Source organism: Barbatula barbatula (assembly GCF_947034865.1).
Source record: "Barbatula barbatula genome assembly, chromosome: 23".
Taxonomy (NCBI): domain Eukaryota; kingdom Metazoa; phylum Chordata; class Actinopteri; order Cypriniformes; family Nemacheilidae; genus Barbatula; species Barbatula barbatula.
The window spans coordinates 9436447-9459691 of NC_136786.1; the positions used below are offsets into that span (position 1 = coordinate 9436447).

Sequence of the window (23245 nt, forward strand, 5' to 3'; positions counted from 1 at the left end):
TAATAAGTCGGGACACTATAATTAGAGTTGAAATACGTGACTGTCCTGGGAAAAACGGGACGTCTGGTCACCCTAACTATTGTAGAGTAAATGTACCTGATCTACCCTGCTTTTCTTTTCTTTGGACTGCCACTTCTTTATCTCTTTCCTTCTTTTTGTTGTCTTGAGATCTTGTTTTGTGAGATGGCTGTAAGTTCCGCTCCATTACCGCCCCTCCTCGCTCACATCTTAAAGTAAACGCACAAACAATCCAGATCAGTCAGTCAAAACCTTCTCACTGAGCTCTTGCTGAACAGAGGGTTCATACAGCTGTCACCAAAGGCAACTGTCATGTCAGCCATTGTAATGTGGTTAACACAAATTCTCCAGACATGTTGCGCTGTGGTGATGGTGCTAAGCTGATGCGGGCTGCAACAGGTCTCAGTATAAACTACAGTTTAAACTTTGCTGTCTTTTGCTGCACAGAAATTAAACCACAAATGCCTGATGGGTAAAATCAAGTCTCTATTAAGTCTTACAACAATGGATTGGCAAATGCCATTTGAATATGTAACTCTTTGTACATCTTTCCTGTCACTCAAAACACTTTAGAAATATTGAGTAAATGAAAATGTGTTTAAATAGTATATGGGATACCATTAAATGAGCAGTAAAACTGTTGCTCAAATGCGAGTGATGAAAAGATTTATTTCAGCTCAACATTCATTTGATAGTCCTCATCGTTTCATATTATATTCACATATCTCCCTCTCATGTCTTATATCAAAGTTTATGAGGACTCATTCAGATCCAAACCCTCATGTGCGTTTTAAGGGAAAATGGTTCATCATTTTAACTATCATCATTTCAGCTGCACTCTCGGAGGTGAGAGAAATGTGTAGAAAAGCTCAGGACAAATGGAAAGGGAAAAGCAATTGATGTATCATGATAATGATATCCTCCAGTCATCTTTTCAACCAGCTCCACTATGTGCAATTTTTATTTCCTGTATTATTTTAACACACGCTTTTTGTGTGTTAGTGCTAAAGCTTAAACAACAGGCAAAATATTTTACAACACATTGTCACATTCTCAGTAGTTTGACAATAATAGTGGTCACAAAACAACACAAGCTTCTAAACAGAGAAAGGGCCACAGGATTCGGTCAGATTTCACATTCATCGGGCTTTGCTTACTTGTGAGACTGCGTTCACCCGTTTCTGTAGGGGTCGTCATCTGTTTGGAGCGTAGTCTTTTGCCAAACAGATGCCGCGCACTCGGCTTTGTAAGGGTCGGTCAGTGGCTGCAGGTGCTCTCAGCAGCTGTGTCCCGCCAAATCACTCCAACTGGACATGGGGGTAAAATTTGGATGATTGCTTATCACTGAAACAAACACTCTGTCTGAAAGGCAAAACAAACCTGAGGCCAATGCAGCAGGGAAATCGAGAATGACTAAGCTGTTTTTTAGTAGATAGGAGTCGGTGGAGTAGTTGTGTGACAAACAAGTTTATTTATGGTATTATTTATCTAGTTTTCATATATTTTACGTTTAAATTAGGACTGTCATGATATCACTACACGGTGGCCACATAAATTCACAATAACAATATTATCACTATATACAGTATATACTCATATTTATTAAGAAGTGCTTGTCAACTTTGACAACACATTATTTAATCATTTAAAAAGTACAGAGTTTTTTTCAATTTCCTAAAAATCTTCGAATTGAGAGATGCAAGGTCTTAATAATAAGACATAATAATACATAAAAGAAAAGCACACAACTATTTACAATTTTATCACATGTGTAGTATTACCATGATATTGGTAATTGTTGTTTTTGTCATTACCACTATGTTCTAACCCATACGACACCCTTGGTCTACGTGCATATGTAGATGAACATCTTGGACAACTCCAGTACATATTGGTATTTTTACCATATTTTACCGTGTTGCAGTGAACAGAATATATGAACCTTGCACCTTTTTCAGTTCCAAGTAAGACCTCAAAAAATGTATCACATTCATGGAGCAACTACAATGTAAGAGGCCGTATAACGAGGCACGTGGACCCAGCTTAAGATGGGATAATTTAGCCCGTATGTGCTGTATGTTCAATACCACAGCCAATTACACAGACATGGCCAAAGAGAGGCAAAGAGGAGACTGATTAGAGAGCAGAGGACAACAGCGAAATCTCTGAAAAACATGTCATAATCACACAGGCGGGAATCACAGCGGTATGTCGTCTGTGTTCCACTGAAGATGCCTCTCAACGCAGACAATCAGCTCTACATTAAGAGCACAGAGACCTCGACAGCGGGCTCCGCATCCCCATCACCACGGCAACTAATTTCATCCGTAAACTAAAAGCTGAGGTCCCATATGATTTTGGAAAAAATGTAAAGCGAGGGTCTTTGACATGATAGCAAAAACATCTGTTGATAATATTAACAAATGTTTTTTTATATTCGAAATAAAATATACAGTATAGTGAATATAAAGCACAAGTAAAAGTGTAAATCAGCATTGAAGCACAAAGCCACAGGGCAGATCTTTGACGATTTTTCCATATTTAATCACCTTTTAGCCCTTAACTTTTTTACAGTCCACTAAAATAATCCTGTGGTGTGACTGAAAAACGGATTCAAACTACCGTCACCATTATGAGCACATTGCATTCATTGTGTCCCGCACATAACCACTAAACCACAGCTTTAACATTTTCTCTGCAAATCTCACAGGAACCGCTGAAATTCTTCTCCTGGAGGGCTGAATATCAAATCAAAGAATAACACTGAACAGACATAGTCTCATTGGGTTGTTACATGAATTAAAACACTAAATTAACAATTAAATATGGCAGCTCATACCCTCAACATGATATGTACGATATGTTCTCTGTAACAGAGATTAGCGGGATAAAGTTAAAACCGGAGTTCATTCTTTCAGAAATGTCTGAACAGAAGTTTGCTGTTCCTTGTTGAATAAGTCTCCTCAGGATAAGTGTAATGTAATGTCTGGAACACCTGCCGAACTGAATGCCTCATGAGAGTGTCTTAATGGTTTCCTCTACATTTTTTGGCATGTAATTTAGTGGAAAGTGTGCAAAAAGGAGTTATTAACCTTTGACATTTCAGACGTCAGTTCATTTCCTCTTTTGCACAGTATTTTTCCCTTTATTTTTCTACAATTTTCACTCCATGATGAAAAGTTCTCATAGACTACAGACATTGAATACCATTAATGTATCACAGTACCTTCCAGTACCACATCTAAATGTAAAATGCTGTGGTGTTTTGGATAGTGAATGGGTCATGGTTATGTGCTTGCGTTTGCTAGGTCTGCTCCTTTGTTTTTAGCATGTTGCTATATAGTGGCTGTTGGTTGCTACGGCTAGGTTGGCTCGGTTTCTTTTGTTTTCTTTTCAGTTTCTTTTGCCAGTTTTATCCTCTACCCGTTGAATATCATACGTTTGTTCAATGAAGCAAGCTGTGTTACATCTCTCCTCAGTAAGCTACTTGACTTGCAGTATCATTGACTCGCACAAACAATCCAAGACAAGTTAATTTTTAACAATTTGTTTTATGTAAGCGACAATAACTACTTAATATTGCTAATTCTTTTGTTCACTGGCCAAGTTTTACATTGGAGTGTAGGAGCTGGGCTATATACAGCAATCGTTGACTGTACGGTATATAAGATGGATGGCGTGACACCGTTTCATTCCATTTTAGAAAACGTAAAACGTCCAATGATGGGCGCTTGCATGTCCCGAAAAAACACAGTTTGAACCCTGGGCATGTGCTGAAGAAATGGTCACTGGCGCCAGATTCTGCGCAGTAGTGAGCATGAAGTGGAGCGCTGTATCAAGTTCCTGCCCATATTCTCTGATGATTCAATCATAAATGAAGAAATCATGTTACCATTCCCCCTTTTTTATAACATATTATAACTAACTAAGACCAAACCTAACCTTAAACGTCTGTCCCCTATTAAAAGTTTCTGCGTGAGAGCGCCCTCTGTCTTTAGGATGTTGCGACATTTAACCGCAATCCATTGAGGAAACTGAGTGTGTTTGGGGGGTGCATCTAAAATGTCTGAAGTTACACTTCTTTACAGAATTGTAGTGAGAACTGGACAGATTTAAATGTGTGCTTATGACAAAATGGGTTGCACCCTGAAGGGAAGAGAGTAAGAGGGAGATAGGGCTGGAAAACACATGAATCACAATGGCAGAACATGAGAAAATATGGAAATATTCAAACATCTGGAGAACAGAGAGGAAGTGGAAAGCTGAGGCAGGTGCATATGTATGCTAATGCTAAAAAACAAGCCGAGACAAGAGACATACCTTTAGACGTTACTACAAGACGCTACCGATCAAGAGAGTGGTTCTTTTCATAAACATCTTCTCCTTAGCCTGCTGGAAATAAAAAAAATTGCCCTAAGTCTGCCTTAGCTATTCATTGGTGGCTGAAACAGTAACCATGTAAAAAAACAACAGGTGTGTTGCTAATACAGCAAACTAGCACAATAAAACATAAAACAATAAAAAAAATGATCAATGGATGAACATGATCTTGTTTAGCAAATAAACTCTATATTGTTACCATTACTCGCATTGTAGGCCTAAAGTATACCGAAGTATATACATCTGTACTATTGTGCTACCATGTTTCATTTCTTTGAGTCAGCTTTCTGAAAACATTTAAAAATCACAAATTCATCCAAAGATTTGTCTATGAAGATGTCTGCTTTGTGTCCACCAAAGTCTTGTCCTTTTTGGAGTGCTCTGAATTAGTTAGCACTGAAAACAACGGGATGACAACCCTGAGATTTTGACTGTTTTTAGCCCTCAGGTCTGATTTTAATATGAAAGCTTTGACACAATACGAGCATGAGATCCCCATATATCGGTTTCAGTCATCAGTACAATCCTCAGTGTGTACTCTCCAGACACAACCACTGCATAATAGACTGTATGTTTTCCATATATTACACACAAACAGGTATTAGAACAATGAGGTTTACTCACGACTGCCAAGAACAGTAAATGCCATAGGCCTTTTCAGTGTAATGTGATGCTTGTTTTCCGTAAAGTAGGAAAGTAAATTCAGAACCATTAAACAGATTTACAGTGGCAGCACACTTTGCTTGGATTGTAACTAACAAACGTTGTTAGCTTGAGTGTCTTTGCTTTTGGCTTTAAACCTAAATGTAGCTTCTAAAGATTGCGACCAGAATATATACAGTAAATATATACAATTAATGATTAACATAGTGATGCACAAACATACACATTTCAGCTTTCAAAGTATTGCAAAAGTATGTCATGAGGATTGTGGGTCGATGCAACCGCGTAATATGAAGGTCTCTGAACCTCTTAACTTTCGTTCTTGATCAATGAAAACCTTCTTTCACTTGCATGTTCTTTTGGCTCCAACTGTTTTCCTTATTAGCATTGTGCGCTAGACAACTATCTCCACCTTTAAATAACATACCAAAAGCACTACTTTAGAGTACTCGGAAGCCATTGTGATGTTCCAGTCCAGTGTAAATATGAGCCAGCTGCTGTTCAGTGACTCTAGATGTCTTTGAAGCGTCCTGCTTGGAATTAGCGATAAGCTGTTTTGACTGATGGCTTTCAGCTCTGTCCTTACAGTTACACAGGTGCTCAAATTCCAGCCTCCCAACAGTATAGAAGTGAGGGTTATGGATTTAGCAGGCTGACACTTGGTATAAATTCCCTGCTAACAAATGCTAATCTTGTTGGAAGGGGGTTTGTGAAAACAGGCCATGTACCAAGAGATAGAATGACTGTGTTTCTCTTGATGACACCCCAGTTTCGTTCCAACGGCAACTTTCTCTACACTCGCGACACATGCTGGATATTAATAGACGTTCGGCTGACAGGTACACATCACTGTCAGTAGCAGCTTCAATGGGGAGTAGAACAGAGAAAGGTGGTGTGGCAAAAAACTAAAACCCAACATATTTTTGCGGGGCCACTAACAATTTTTTTCTATTCGTCATATTATGTTGGCTACTTTTAAATAAAATATTTTTTAAAGCACTTATGAATCACAATATAGATATGTTCCACGGTATAATGTCCAATATACTGTAATAGGTAATGTGGTGCCACCTACGTTTTTTTAAAGATCTTTGAAAATTATTTTTCTTAAAGTGTATAAATTACGTTGCGAGAAGATTACATAGAAACTCAATGTAATGACGCAAATTGGTTGACGTAATTGCAGCAATCATACAATATTTGTAGGGATGTAATAATTCACCGTCAGCCGATTGAAAATCGATTATCAAATGTGACGATTCAAGGCGATTTATGTTACATGAATCGCAACACATGTTTTGTACATCATGGGCTGCTGTGTTTACTGCAAACCTATTTTAACTTGAGCGGTAAATTTGCAAGAAAAGAGTGTTTTTTTTCACGTCCGAATGTTGCGCATTGTTTTTGCTTTGTTTTTGGTGTGAACACACCATCAATCCTTTTGTTAAAATTTGTCCCTCCTGCAAGTAAAACAGTCAAACAAGATATCGATATCGGTATATTCTTACTGTATGTTCTTTATTTTTCTGAATTCGTTCAGAATTTTTTTTGAACTTTTTACATTTAATGAACAGAAATTGCATGTTTGTGTTGGTGAATAAGCTGCAATACAGATCCGACCCTTTGCTCCCAAAGGCCCAGCTACACGAGACTATGAACTATGTTGAGAGCATTAAAAGCTAAGTCCTTACAATCTCAAATATATACACAGGTGTTAAGACAATAGGCTCTAGAATCTGAGACCTTCAGGAGGGGTTGAGGAGCAGATGCTCATCCATTGTTCCTTTGGTTTATGACATACACAGTCCTGAATAAGGATCGCCCATCAGCCCCCTAATGGGGTAATGCTTTCAACACGTCACATAAACTTTCATTACAGGGGTCTCTCGGTCGGGCCACGAACCACTTCTTAGCTCAATTAAAAGCATTGCTCAAAGAGTCCATGGCTGTTCTGAATGTTGGGGGTCTGGATCTCCTCCTGCGATTTGATTAGGAAGGAGATGGGTGGGAAACATGATACGGCATCTCGTATCCATCGCAACACAAAACAGGACATGCTCCATCCACTGAGCTGTCGGTTCAATGTCATAAATTACAATTACTTTTTGCCAGAAAGGTTGAAGCAAACCACTTAGTATCTATCAGTCAGTCCATATGGTGAGGAGATTAGCCAACCATGTTTTTTTCAAGAGCTGTTCTTGATAATTGTATTAAAGAGATTCTGTCATTTATTCACCTTCATGTTGTTCCAAGCCTGTATGTGACTTTTTCTTCTGTGGAAAACAAAATAATATATATTTTGATAGTAGAAATAATATATATTATGAGAAATGTCTCCGTGTCTATACAATAGAACTTAATGAGGGGCAGTGTTGTTTGGTTACCAACGTTCTTCAAAATCTTCTCCCGTGTTCTGCAGAAGAAAGAAACATAAACAGATTTGGAATGGTATAGGGTTTTGTGTGAACAATCACTTTAGTAGAAGGGATTTTAAAAGAAATATCAAAATGTCTCAGATTCCTCCACCACCATTTCCTCAGAAAAATGTACAGTAGCATACTTGGTTGTGTTTGCTTAGGATTGTGGCCAAGGTTTTTGAAGGTATATTTCGCTTTGCGCACTGAAGTGTGAAATTCCTTCTTTTGTTTGAGAGCTTTCTCGCCCAAACGCCCCTCATTGTTTTGTAAACTGTTGGCACATGATGTGTGCCTTTTGTCAATGGACGGGGTGACGACAGTGCAGATTAATGGCGTATAGATATCAGAATGGTATCTGTTTTGACTCATTAAACCGCACTGTAAATTGGTAAACAACAGCTAACACGTTTCTTAATACAACGACAAAATACTTTAAAGGAACCATTTATACTTAAACTAGAATTCGGTCATTAATAACACACTCCAATGCTGTTCCAAACCTGTACGTTGGTATTCAGTTTGAATGTATTCCAAGTCCTCTGAGGCTGTATCGCAGCTTTTTGTTATGAATAGACCAAAATTTATCGGTGTCCAAAACCAATTATGAAATGGTAATTGACACAAAAACAGCATTGGCTTGTGTACCACTGATTGCAAAATTATGGTGACTGTATGGGGGGTTTTATGTTCATGTGAAACTTGACTACCCCTGGTCGCTATACACCGCCAATACTTTCTTTTTTTGTGAATTATTCATTTGATGCATCTGAATTGACCATGATTCTCTTGGTCTGCTCAAGAATAGCTCTTGAGAATACAATGCAACACGTTTCCAATTATGAAATGATAATTGACACAAAAACAACATTGGCTTGTGTACCAATATGACTGCTAAATTGATGTGACTGTTTGGAGGTTTTATGTTCTTGTGAAACTTGACTACCCCTGGTCGCTATACACCACCAATACTTTCTTTTTTCGTGAATTATTCATTTAATGCATCAAAATGGACTATGATTCTCTTGGTCTGCTCAAGAATAGCTGTTGAGAATGCAATGCAACAGGTTGAACGTTACCTTGGAAATACAAATTTCTCATTTAGTTTTGAGTGTTCTCATTGGAATTCTATCACATGCAGTCTGTCTAGACAAAATTACGTTTTTATGTTTGCCCAGTTCTGTGGATATACTCAACAGAATAATACACCATACATTTCTATGTATGGTTAAGCATGGCTTAATCCTAAAAGCCAACACATTTGGGCATTTTGGAAATGTCATTTTAAAATTGAGTTTCATTTATTCTGTTAAAGTTAATTTACAGTCATACATGTCAGAATTTTTGTCATGGCAGCTAGTTTCATTGGGGGATGCCAGTCATTCATGTGATTTCTTGGCTCGCTCCTCTGGACTGGTAGCAAAAAATTGTGAAATTTCTATTCGAGTTGTCTACAAATGTCTTGTGTTTTCCAATTTGCATTTAGCAGAATTGTCCAAGTCTTGTTATGATTTTAGCCAAACTAAATTGGCAACTTATCGTCTTACAGACATTTTTGACTACAATGACTCCGTTTCGATAACAGGATGCTAATAAACCACAAAACAAATCCTTTAACAGCATGACAGAAAATATGTCTCTAAAACAAGTCTCTTTTGTGCAGTATGTTTCTCAAACATTAAAAATGGGGATTGTTGGAAATATGAGACAGGAAACTTCCAAAGCAGCTCAGTTATGAGTTTGTCGGAAGAAATGTCTCGTGCCTGGCTCATGCCCAGTAGCTCCACACATACCACACATACAAACATACACAAAACACACAATTGTCTCTTACGTGGCCAGAAACCAGAGAAAAGACTATCCGTTGTGAAAAAGTATTTTCCTGCCTCTGTGGTTCTGCTTCGAGGACACTTTGTAAGCAAGTGTATCATAATGTGACCGGAAAACAGACCTGAAATCTGCGGTAGGTTACGCACACACTTATGAACGGTTCTCCAAATTCGAACCATAGACATAAAGAAGCTATTGTCAATTTATATTCCTGGAAAATCAACCCACGCTTTTCTCTCCTTGTTTTTTGATATTAAAACAACTTAGCATTTATTTGAATTTGCAGTTGCTTGGAGATACTACTTTACATAAAGAGTACTTTTTATTCACTGGTTGCCATAAATTAAAACAAAGCAGGTGGTCATATAATGCCGATCTATAAATAACAAAGTCATGTGTCTACCTGCAGCTAAGCAACTGTTTGTTTAAATAATTACATAAGCCAACAAATGCCTCTCTGAATGTTTAAACAACACTAGCCAAACCATATATCTCAAGAAAAAATGTAATATTGAAACAATACACTCAAACTGTAAAACGAATGCTTAGAAACGATCAAAATACAGATATTATAGGTCTCCAATTATCTTTTTATTTCTCAACGCATCGCAATGTGCTAAAACAATTTTGTGGAAAAATGCTTCGGTGATACCTTTTTAAATTTCATACTCTAGGCAGAAAATCAACTTGCAATGCATTCGATGTATACATATTTTTCCAACTGTGTTTGCTCCGAACACAAAGTCTTGTGACCTACAACATTCATCATGTACCCAGCATGCAAGAACCACTGTCATTTTCTTCAGAATATCTAAAAATCTAGTTATTGGCTTTCTCTCACACAGCCATGCATAAACACACACATTTCCAGTCCTGCTGTGAGCAAGCATCCGTCTATTTCATAAAACATTCTATTTCACAACAGCCACCTGACAGAAGTGTGGCCAAATGAGTCTGTTCTGAGCGCTGGGAATTCTCAACAAGACCAATTATAAACTTGGCATTCATGTGGTCAGATGCACAGACCGGTGCACAGGTGAGTCTCTCCAAGACAAAGGGTCGGTTGCACCAAAAAGTATTAAAGTAAACCGAGTTTAGAGCTAATCTAGGGTTTGTTGATCCTAGATTATTTTATTTTCTGTTGTGTTGCACTACTTAAAATTTAACAAAGCTGACCAAATCATGGATTCAAACTTGTATTTAAAACATCATCTGCGATAAATTGTATCTGCCATGATGGATTCTGGAGCAGACATGAGAGAAGAGTGCAGTACGGGGGTCGTCCTCGGTCGTGTTCGGGGCTGTAACACCGCAGGCTAAGGTCCGCCTGTTCGGGACCGGACCACAATTTATACAGGGCGCCCAAAAACCGGTGCCACTGGTCACTTGGCTTAGGATGTTGTTCTTTTCCCATTAAATCAAAAACGTTGTGCTTGTATGTATAGGATTAATAAGAAGGGCATCTTGAATTTGACACTTCATAGCCGACCACCCAGATTATCTAACCGCCGTGACCTTACTCTGTGCTGAGGTATTTTATTTGTTTCCATTTTTATTTACAATAGATTAGTGGTGAAACGGATCACGGTTACTTTGTACTGATCATGCTCTACGGTTCGGAATGCATGTGACCCGCAGACCAATACAGTAAAAACAAGTTTTAGCACGCATGCGCTCTTGCTCTCTCTCCAGAATCAGAATCTCGACGAGTGCAATCTGAAAGCACATTCTCGTGTACATCTTCATTTAAGCTGCTGTGTAAGGCTAACTGTTAAAGTAATGTTGTGTTTTGTCAAAGCGCAAATGGCGCTAACATATTTTCGGTGCGATCTATTGTCAGCTGTTTACTCTGAATCCACATTTATTTAATATTTAATTGTTATACATATTTTTTTAAATCATGCATGCATGAAATGAATGAATGCAAAGTAACGTAACGTAATGCAACATAACGTAACGCAACATAACGTAACGTAACACAACGTAACGTAACACAACGTAACGTAACACAACGTAACGTAACAGAACGTAACACAACGTAACGTAACACAACGTAACGTAACGTAACACAACGTAACGTAACGTAACACAACGTAACGTAACACAATGTAACGTAACAGAACGTAACACAACGTAACGTAACACAACGTAACGTAACGTAACACAACGTAACGTAACGTAACACAACGTAACGTAACGTAACACAACGTAACGTAACACAACGTAACGTAACACAACGTAACGTAACACAACGTAACGTAACGTAACACAACGTAACGTAACACAACGTAACGTAACAGAACGTAACATAAAAATATTCAAAACAATTACTATTACATTTGCCACACAAGTTATTTATGCTGCAATGCTTGCTGCAAGACACTCAGCATTTTTGTTCAGCATTTTAAAACTGTTTAGGCTAGTTGGAACAACATCTGGGAAATATTGTTGTAGCATGTGTTTGTATGCAGATTCAAAATATTTCACATTTTCTATTATGTGTGATTTAAAAAAAAACATATTCTGGATCAAACGTAATGGATTTGTTACAGTGTGCATCTGTGAATATTAATGTGTGAATGAAAGCAGCATGCTTCAGTTTTTAATCTTGATTCCTCAGACTGTAAGTATTTCGTATTTTGTACACAAACAACTGGATCTTAATGAATTTAGTAGGTTAAATAGTTTGGTTCACTTTCATGCTAATGAGAGGCGAGAGGAGAGACGTTTCATTTCTGATGTGTTGCTGAGATAATATATTGACTTCTCCCCTTGAGACGTATGCAGATAAAACAAAGCAAACTCGCGTCAAACTGATCACCATAGCAACAAATGCAGCACACTGTAACATATTCACCTCATGCACGCATCCTTGAAAAATCATGTTATTCAAAATACCTGTGTCAGTGTCCACTGATGAGAAACTCACTCTCGCGTGACGTTGACTACAGTATGTTTGCAATAGCACACAATGTATACTGTGCACATGAATGTTCTGTGTGCATATAATACCTAAATGACCATATGCATAATTCTGAAGTGTGCATCACAACGCATTATGCTAAATATTGTATCCCATGTGCAATGCGTTCTACTTGACATTTCATTTTTCCACTCTACCATGTTTTTCCTGGACTCCTTATATATTTGGATAAAAGCGTCTGCCAAATAAAAATGTAAATATAATTTAAATGTGTGTGTATTTTTAAATATATACAAACTTGTTTATAGGCTGTATATGCTGTTAGATAAATAATTACTCATCTAGTATTTCCTTGGACACAGCTATTTATACATACACTTGAAGCAGTGGGCATTGTTTGGGCAACATGCGTTGGCACATGCGCTGTTGATGCCAGCCAAACAGTGTCCATTGATTGCTCTGATTAACTAGAGGGCTCAGGATCCCCTCTCAGCCTGTGAAAATAATATAAAACTGCTCTCCAAGCGAAAGAATTAAAGATAAAGAGCAAAAGTTTGATCACTGGAGACTCAAATGAAGAAAAAAATCCATGCATGCAAAAACAAACACATGCCTCCGTCATTTTCCCCATTCAAAGATACAGCACCGTGCCCTATTAATGATCTTCCTCTATTCCCTAGTCTGGTGTTTCTCTCTGTTATGACCCGAAGGCAGCTCACAAACTGATAAATGAGCTCAAAGCCTGAATCAATTGATACAACACAGGGAAAGCGGCTTGTTCGGATGGTTATCATAACACAGTACAGAGTTGTTGTTATGAGATATTGCATTATACTGTGGGTCAATGAAACCTTATGTGGTTAGTTTGGCTGGATTTATCTGCGCTTTGAAAAAATGATCATGGGGAGATGAAGCTTGGTATAACAGTTAAGCTCTGTGATTTAAATTAGCCTCATGGTCCTGAAACTGAGTTTTTGGGGATTCGTACTATATTTAATAATGTACATGTATACATGTAAATGTATACTTTTGTATACATTTTATTTATGTATATATTAATGTTGCATAATATCAAATTACATAATGTATTTTTTGTGTACCTATTTATTTATTTACATACCATACCACAATGCATTTATAATATTATATATAATTTTTTTTTATATATATTGGCTGCGGTTATTTCCACTAAGTGACAATAGTGACACATGTTTAAACTGTTTAAATAGTAGTAAATAGTAAAGTTTAAATAGGTTCTGTTTACACTAACCGAAATAGCTGTATTTTCTTTGGATTAAGTAGAAATAGTAGTAAAATATGTAAAATAGTGGTAGATAACGTTACTATTTGCACCTCAGTATTGTTGTGCATTAAACATTATGCAATCGTAACAGAGTGTAAATCATTATATTTACATTCAAACATTCAAAAGATGGCAACTTATTGAGATATTAAAGCCCTACACCCCTTACCATACCCTAAATCTAAAATTGATGTGTACAAATACCTTTATGATCTGTAAAGTGGTAGAAAAAGGCAAAAGAGCGTTTTTGCCAATAGGTGGATTAGGACCCCGGTCCCCTGTGTTTATTATATATATATAATAAAATAGTAAATAAATATTAATGTGTACAGTACTACAATGTATATATACAAATAAATATATATATATTTTTATTTGTATATATACAATGTATAGTACTGCACACATTAATATTTATTTATTATTTTAAATCATATTAAATTACATAAATAGGTGTACATAAATATATGTATGTAATTTAATGCATTTAAAATAAATAAACAACATAAATATATGTGTGTACAGTACTATACATTGTATACTGAATATATGTGAATATATAATTTTCAATATTATTATTTATTTATTCATTTACATAAATAACGCATTTACATCAATTCAATAGAAAATATTTATTCGTTTTTTATTTATTTACATTACATAATGCATTTTGTATACCTTTTTATTTATTTATATTTACAATTATATATATTCAGTAAAGTACGGTAGAAAATAAGATTTGATTCAGTAATTTGATTTATTAGCAACCAAAGTCTAAAAGCTACAGATAAATAGATATGTATGGTTTCAGTGATGTTAATGGTGAACAGGTGTTTGTGGTTTGACCGCCTGACAGTCTGGTCACAGCCCTCTTTCCTTGAACTCATGTGACATTGTTCAATTCAAAATATGGATTAATGTTGTGCTCAATTATTTATGACTTTATTTGTTGAAACGCAACATATGGGCACTTGATTTGTCTTTCTGTGATTATAAACTGTCTAATAGCTAGATTTGTCAATGCAGAAGTCATTGATTTTCATTAATAAAAATTACACCAGTGTTACACAGTATTATTGGAAACTTTTGGGGATAGCAATTTGTATAACAAGGACACATAGAAACTTGAATTGTCACATTTCATTTCACTTATAAATGTTATCAGTAAATTGCAATTTGAGAATGCTTTGAGATTAAATCGCCACACACGACGTACATTCAGCTCAATGTCAAAGTTCTCATTTACATTCAATACATAGGGAGAGCAAATAGGGTCTTTTTTCGTAAAAGCGTGTCTCTTCTGAGCTCTCAAGTGTGGAAATTGGAAGCGTATAAACTTTGCCAACTGCACACGTACCGCTTTTCCACCAGGGCTGATAATGGCACCGGAGCTGGAGCCGGTTTTCAGCCGACGATGGCACCATTCAGAACCGGCTCGCATTTCCACTGGCAAGGAGCAGAACCCTCTACGTCAATCCCAGTTTATATTTATTTCCATGTTGCGCAATGGCGCCTTTCAAACTGCAGTATCCAGAGAAAGCTCTGCCTACTGACGTCGTAAGTTCCCTTGTTAGAGACCAGCAAGGTTTCGGGGCCAGTTCGGAGCCAGGATCTTGGCGTGATCTCAGGATTGAGCTCCGGCACCAGCACCGGTGGAAAAACTGTATCTGTGGTCAAGGATTAAATTATGTCAAATGAGGTTTATTTATATTGAGTGAAATTTATGCCAAAATGATCATGCTGATTTTCCTTCAGTGTCGAACATTTAGCTCCGGTAAACAATTCAAACACGTTGACCTTCAAAATGACCTTCACTAGAGCTTGTTACACATTTCCGAATTCTGAAAGTTACAGATGAGCTGTGTTTAGTTTAGTTTTCGTGAGTTCACAATTTTCCTGGAACCTACAAGTGTGCTTGCAGTAATACAATATTAAACTAAACTAGTGTACTGTTACACTTAAATTATGTTTATAAAAGTATAATTTTAAATATACTTAAGTGTAACTTAAAGTTCAAGATTTTGGAAAGATAATTCCAATGCCGTTTTAGCTTCATACTCATAGCTTAAGGTGGTTTAGCTGACCCCTCTTAAAAAAACAGCTTAAAACTATTTCCGGTTACCAGTTTGATACATAGTGTTGTTTGGTACTTTCGTATTTGTTCAGCCGGTCACTCCCATGACATTTATGTATGTTTTACAACTAAAAAGAATAGGTCAAATCTCTTGCTGAAATAATATCACACATCTCCAGTTAACATGTCCTGGCAAAAACAAACTGAGTTATTTATATATTTAATACTCAGGCAAGCTTTGTGGATAAGGATATTCAATAATAAAAACCGGTTATAATAAAAGTGATGCTTGTTTAAATATTTACATGCTCAGGTGTTTTGCCATTGTTTACACACACAAACAAACAAACAATTCTTCCTCAGGTGTCTCTCTCTGCAGGCACCTCTTTATTCTCGCAAGGCTGACTCCAAAGTGTAACCTGAACCACCTCAACGTCTAACAACGGCGACTTCAACATACTCAATGCCTGGCTGCGTAGAACACGCACAATACACACAGTCCCCCGCTGTTAAATGGCATGCAGGGATTCTCTACTAACATGACAGCTATCCCCCACACTATTAACCATATCCTGAAAATCACAGACTCCTTTCTCTGACTGCGTCCCACCATTCCACAGAACAAAGAGACACAGTGCATGTCCGTCCACCGGAACATGAAAAGAAGCGCTGGCGATTATCCCGCTAACTCCATTCATGTCTTGCATTATATTGGCGCATTAGAATGCACCTCAAAAGGCACTTTATCTGTGTAATAAGGCACGGCGAATGAAAGATCGCCCCCCTCTCCTCCTCTCATTTCATTATTCATGAAAGGTCCCCCTTAGTTCTTCCTGGTCACTCGCTGTTTCTTCCATCCATCCGCCAAAAAAGACGCCTGTTTGGCGTGGAAATGGACTCCGTTTCTGATAGTTATCAGGTACTGTATTACCGTATTCATTAAGCTCAACATGAGCAAAGGTCGCCGCTGTTTGTGGAGGCTGACCCTCGGTTAGTCATTCACTGGCAGAGCGCTTATCCTTTTTTAATGTCACTTATCATTAAAGACGCAGTCACACAATAGGACGTCGGCACCAGCGACAAGAGCAGGAGAGAAATGATAGACAACAAAGACGAGGGCCTTTCTACGCCTCTAATGCTAATTCACCCTCGCCGACAAAACAAGGGTGGAAAGGAGATGAGGTGAAAAAAGGACGAAAATTACAGAGGGAGAAATGCGTATCAACACCAAGATTTATCTTGCGCTCGCCTGATCCCATCCTCGAGCGTTGCTCGTAATCAGTTTCAAAGCACCCAGAGATAACTTTCGTAGCCTATTTCTTTTTGTTTTGTTTTTTATCTGCCTGCTGGGCAATTTATAATATTATTTAAGCGATTTGTCTCATTCTTTCTCTGTGAAGGGCATTGCATAAACCATACTGTCATAAACAACAAGACTAGACATTTTGCATTCCCCTGTGAAATTTTAAATTCAGATTTAAGTTGGAACTCCTTTCAGAGAATTATGGGAAATGATTCCCATTGGATCAATATATTGCAAGAGGAGACAATCAGGAAGAAGGAAGCCCAGCAGTTATGTCAACCCTGATGTATTGGATGAATTACCATTACCTCAATGACTTCCTCCATACAGTAAAACCATTTACACAGATACATTTAAATGACAGCTATGTGTTAGTCATCTCACTTTTTCCATTTTATCATTACCTCTTAAAGCACGCATCATTACTAGTGGGATTTGATCAAACCTGTAACCCTAAGTTTTTCATTTTGTTACGCAACCTATTCGTTAATATGAATGCTTCTTCAAATTGTGTTTAAAGGCCCAGTGTATGGAATTAAGCTGCATTTAGCGGTGAGCTTGCGAATTGCAACCAATGGCAGACTCCACTAAGGTGGCTGACACAGAACTAATATGTCGTCATGTTTTTCGAAGGAGATAACGTATTTACGAAATGCGCTCTCCAGAGCGTCTTGTCTGTTTAGGGCTACTGTATAATCAACAATGGCGCATTTCATATAAAGGGAACCCGCGGTGTATGTACATAGAAATAGCTCATTCTAAGGTAATAAAAACATAGCGCTTCAATAAATCGGGAATTCGTACCTTTGTTTGCGAAAATAACGATCACGAGTTGAATCCCATCTTGTCTCAGCTGTTTTGCTTGAACGGCATGGCCTCCATCATTGTTCCCCCGCCAGACAATAACCTCATGGAAATTCTGCACACCTCAGACATGTTTATCATTCATATTTTTTAATGATATAAAGGTGTTATGCTACAAATTTTAAAGTAAAGAAGCTTTTGAGAGAAAACATGTTTGGCAGTTTTTAATAAAAATGCACAAACCAGATAATACCAATAATGCCAAACTAATAAGGTACAGGTGACTCTTAATAGAACATAAAACAGTAATATTTTCATGTGCTAAATCATGCTTTAAAACTTTAAGAGAGACATCATGTGAGTATATTCAAACCACCAGCTATCAGTGTGTTGAAAACCTTTGGTAAAAACACTTTTTAACAGTTAGTTTGACAAATGCATGGGATTGCCCTTGGGATCTTTTTCAATTGGCACCCATTTCAACGTTTCTCCGAATCATTAAAATCTACCTCATGTTCTTACAAATGTGACTTATACTGTACAAACCTCCTCGCAACCTCTCTGAAGAACCCTTTAGAATTCCTGCACAAACACAGACGCCCTTTTGTTTCCGAGGTGCAGCATTCCTGTATGTTGGCCTTGGACGGCTGGTTCCCTCTTAAACACACTGTGCTCCATCAGCTTGGCACCTGATCTTTCCTGACGCCGCACCCGACAGAAAGCCAGTCAAGGTGAACGACGCCACACAAGCTCCCAATTAACCCTCTCCGCTCGCAGGGCCTCTCGCGGCCATTCATCATACCATTTCAATTAAAGCGGCTTAATAAAATGATTAAATAATCATTTTCATCAGCTGCGGCCTAATTGAACCATATATTCTTGTTAGGCAGGCGCGGCTTGGGCGTGGAAGGGGACGTGCGACAAGCATGTCATGCGTTGAGAGGCGATTGGCTGTTCGGTTGTGGCAAAATGCAAATGGTCGAAATAAATGCGAGGTGAGGAGACGGGGAAAATACAGGGAATGGAAATGACTTTGTCCACGGTCTGCCTGGTATCTCTGAAGTCACCGCCGCGAGACCCATTTAACGTCACTCACGTGTGCAGACAGGATGAAAGTGGAAGGAGAGCGGCAGGCAGGAGAGGAGGTGTCGGCTCATCCACGCCTGAGCGAGCTATGAGCCATGAAGGGAAAAATATTGCGACTGTTTGTTTGTCCAGGGGCAGGCGGCGAAGGCATGCTGCTTAGGCTGTCGATTATAGGATGGGTGGGGAACCCTCGATAAGTGGGTTAAAAAGTCATACGCGTATGGGGTTGCGGTAATGAGAGTGGAATATTACTCCCAATTGTGCGTGATAAGCTTTTATTCTGACCCTGGCGGGCTCTTCATCATACTTTGGCCCCTGACCAATATCAACGAATAATTGATATTAAAGAGGCGCTACTAATCGAAGGCTTTCAACTGATCGACCCTTGAAATATTCTCCCTCACAATGCCATTCTCTCGGCCCACTCGATGGCGCCTGCCAGAAGCAGTTGATAGCTTTAGAGGTGGGGGACATTTTGCCCCCCTATTATTGGAGTAAATGCCCCCCTCCTCTGCAATTACCCGGTGCTCCTGAACGCCCCCTTTCCATTTAGCTGCCAGCCAAATCACCAGTGTTGGGAGGTGCTGTGCTGACATACATCAGCCTTGATGAGCACCAATCTTATTTGAATCACTGGGCTCTCAATCCCCCAATTCCCTAAAATGTCAGGGGAACATTGACTGTTCGAACAAAATGAAAATGCTTTCATTATTTACTCCTCTTCATGTCATTTCAAACCTTCATGAATTTCTTTCTTCATCAGAACACAAAAGAAGATATTTTGAAGAATGTTGGTGACTAAACAACATGGACCCCCATTGACTTCCATTGTATGGACACAAAACCACTTAGACATTTCTCAAAATATCTTCTTTTTTGTTCCATGAGTCATTGAATGACATTTAAGCAATGACAGATTTTCTCGTTTATATTTTCTTTGTACCTAGAACTGTATCGCGAAAATATTTTAATCAATTAAGTTATGAGAGGAATTTCTCATCAAATGCAAACCTCCTCAATGCCGAATCTGTCATTAAACACCAGCTGCTCAAACAAGCAATGACATTTCAATACCCACATCCAAAATATAGATTTTTTACAACTTTGGACACCGTCAGAGCAGTGTTCTGGTGCATGGCATTTTGAAGCGTTCCTGGGACGTGTGTGGCAAGATCGTCCCTGCAGCGCTCCGCCTATAATCTTTTAGGGAAAAACAGGTGGTGGGCTTTTCAGGGCGAAGATGCTATTTGCACAGGCAAGCTGACAGTCTCTCCAGAAGGCCGGTTAGGTTTTCTGAGATGGGCTCCAGAGGAACTGAAAAGAGGGAAACGTTGAGAGGATGGGTTCAGATTTAGGTGCCACAGTGTCACTTGGGAGTGAAAGCCAATCCTGGATGGGTTTTTTTTACAATAGAACGCGCATACGTGAACGGGTGGTTTGATAGCACATGCTTTGCTATTGTGCGTGGATGTGTCTGCTTCTTTTTTTCGCATGGGATTTCGATACATAAATTGAATTTCTAACTCCTCAATATGGGCATTGTCAAGACCGAGGCTTTTGCATTATCATGAATTACTCAATAACCTTTTTATCACATGTATGTAAGTGCTGGGGGGTGAATGGCTGCTTTAAATGTGCACCTTTAAAATGGTTTATCTCTGTACTGATAAAACATTCATGGTAAGGAATTCTATTTTTGTCGTGTTCTGCCTTAGGGCCAGTGACATGTCCCTCACCAGCATGGAAATCTTCAGTTCTTGGCTTCAATTAAACAAGATAATTGCGATCCACACCTGACAATTAATTGCCAATTTCACAACAAGTCTGTTATCCCTGGTAATTTTCCTCTGTAGGATATTCAGGTTCCAATTTTTCATAGCTAGGAAAAGTAGGAAATTCCCACCATTCTGTGACACCCACTGATCTTTATAAATTATGGGATTTTTCATGACGTCATTACACTGAAGCTACCGCGCCGCCATGTTGGTATGCACAATGGCTATTAAATTATTAGGGAGTTTTCACATATACTAACGATACGTCTCAACATATGACAAATGTGCTTATTCTGAAATCTTAATACAGATAAATACAGGCTGTGTAGGATCTTTAAGTCATGAAGCTTTATTTCTAAACATTTACACATTCTAGGGCTGGGCGATCTTCCCAAAAAAGCATGTCATGATCTTCATTATATAGAATGTCAATCCATGATCTGACCTGAAAATAGGGCTGTAAACTTTTTTGCAGGTTTAAAGTTTTGTAACACAGGCCAAACAGTTAGGTAGTTACATGTAGCACAAGTATAAAACGTCTGTTATCATCTTTAAAGAACACAAATGCAGGCCATCACATAAATAGACTGGTTGTTATATGTTATATACAAATGGATCAAGTAGGGTGATATCATTTATTGTTCTGTGTTGTCCATTTTCTACTATACAATAGTTATATATCTGTCCATATAAACAATACTGTAGTATACTACAGTATTTACTAGGCCTACAGTAATTTACAACAAGAATACCACAATTTGCTATACCAAATACTATAGAACACTAAAGTATTTTTTCCTTCGACCGTTAAGGTAAAGTAAATTAGCGGTGCGGCATCGACTAACGTCACACAAGGACAAACACACTTCACACAAACAAGCCGCTCTGTCAAATGTACTTGCAAAACTGTATCGTAAAGCGTGCTACACTGGTTCTTCTTCGCACAGACCAATTATATGTTGCACGGTACAGCCCTTCTGAAAAACACTTTAGCGTTACTTTGTACCAAATTCGGCACAAAATCTTGGAATCAAGATGGAAATACTTTATTTAGAAAAATAAAGATAAATATTGGAATAAACATCACAAGTAACAAAAAATGTCAATACATACTGTATGTGAACTTAAAACTTATCACGCAACTAATAAGCTGAAAAACTGTTTATTTTAGACTGGTATTTTGACAGTAGGCAATGCCGCTCTCGGTAAATTGGGCATACCAAGATTGTGGCGAGATCGCTTACGGTGGATTCACCTCTTGCCGTTGGTTTAGCGTTCTAGGCGCAATCCAGTCATTTATACAGATCAATGGTTACACCTTGTCTGCACTGAACATGAGAGGCATGTCATATTGCATTTAAAAATATATATTATATTGTTAAAATGCTACCGAACTTTACTAAATACTCTAAAATCACTAAATCCGAGTATGTTTAATCATAATTTTGCTTTTGTAAATATATTTTAGGTTGTGACGTTTCTGATTCTGTTTCAGATTTCTATTCTACTGTTTATCACTTAATAACATAATAATAAAAACAACAACAACTAATTATAATACATTTAAGATTATTATTAAGATTAATGTCAATATTAAAATGTATAATATTATTATTAATACAAATGTTTACCACATTGTTACCTCTCTAGTCGACATATTTCTGTTGCTAAACTCTTCAAGCTAACGGCTAAATGTTGCATGTTATAACTTCCTGTGTACACGGATTCAAGCAGCACGTTTCATGGTTGAATTTTATTTATCTCAAGAGATATCTCTGTTTCTAAAAGATGCAAGAGACTCTCTCTTGAGCAAAGCTCAAGCGCTCAGATATGGCTCAGAAAAGACTCTCCGGGAATCCTTTACTGATTTTCATTGTCAGTATTTTAGCTCCCACCTTATACTCTGTGTATTAAGAAATTCTTAAAACAGTACCTTCCTAGTTTAACACCAAAATTTGTAAATTTTACAGTATTTATTTGTCAAACCTTGCCCTTGGAGGGTTTAAATTTAGGTCTTCTGGAATCCATGACGATTGTGTGCGGGTGTGTTTGTGAGGGATTTTACACCATAGCTTAAGTCGTGAAGGTCTTCGATGTGTCACCACCTGGCTCCTCAGAGTTCTGCCAGCACCCAAGAACAACAGAAGAGCATTTAATATCTTGGAAAGTTAGATGAACTCATTCATCTTTCTGTTACGCTCTCTTTGTCTTGGTGAAATTTCCCAGTGGCCGGTGTCTTGATGAAGTGTCAGCTTCCCTGCCCGTTAGTCTCGCCGCGCTGGCCAACTGTCCACACGCATGAGCGTCTTCATCCTTCAGATAGCGCTGGTGTCAGACGAGTCTGACGTCTCAGGGCCAGAGAGAAGAGCTCTGGTAAATCCACGTTGTAACTTTTATCACATTGCAATCAAATAATTCAAGAATATTTCACCAGTGTTTTTGTCTCTATTGTGAGATCGTTAGTTCCTGGCAAAGGGTTTGTTGCAACATGCTTGAAACGATACAGAGATTAGTGAAATCTTTAAAGTCAACCGCTTTTACGCTGTATGAGTCAGTCTTCATGAAAATATCATGGTGCAACTGAAGTTCCCATTGTAACGTTTTACATCTGCACATGACAGCGCCTACGCCTAAAGCGTGTTCTGCATGTTCTGCACTATGCTGTAATTACA

At 38.0% G+C, this 23245-nt stretch overlaps 1 protein-coding gene across 2 annotated transcripts in view; it reads left to right on the plus strand.

Moving 5' to 3' along the window:
- The window catches only part of LOC306912149 (uncharacterized protein), a 125728-nt gene that overhangs the window by 74157 nt on the left and 28326 nt on the right, over nucleotides 1–23245 (plus strand). The gene's annotated exons all lie outside the window — the stretch shown is intronic.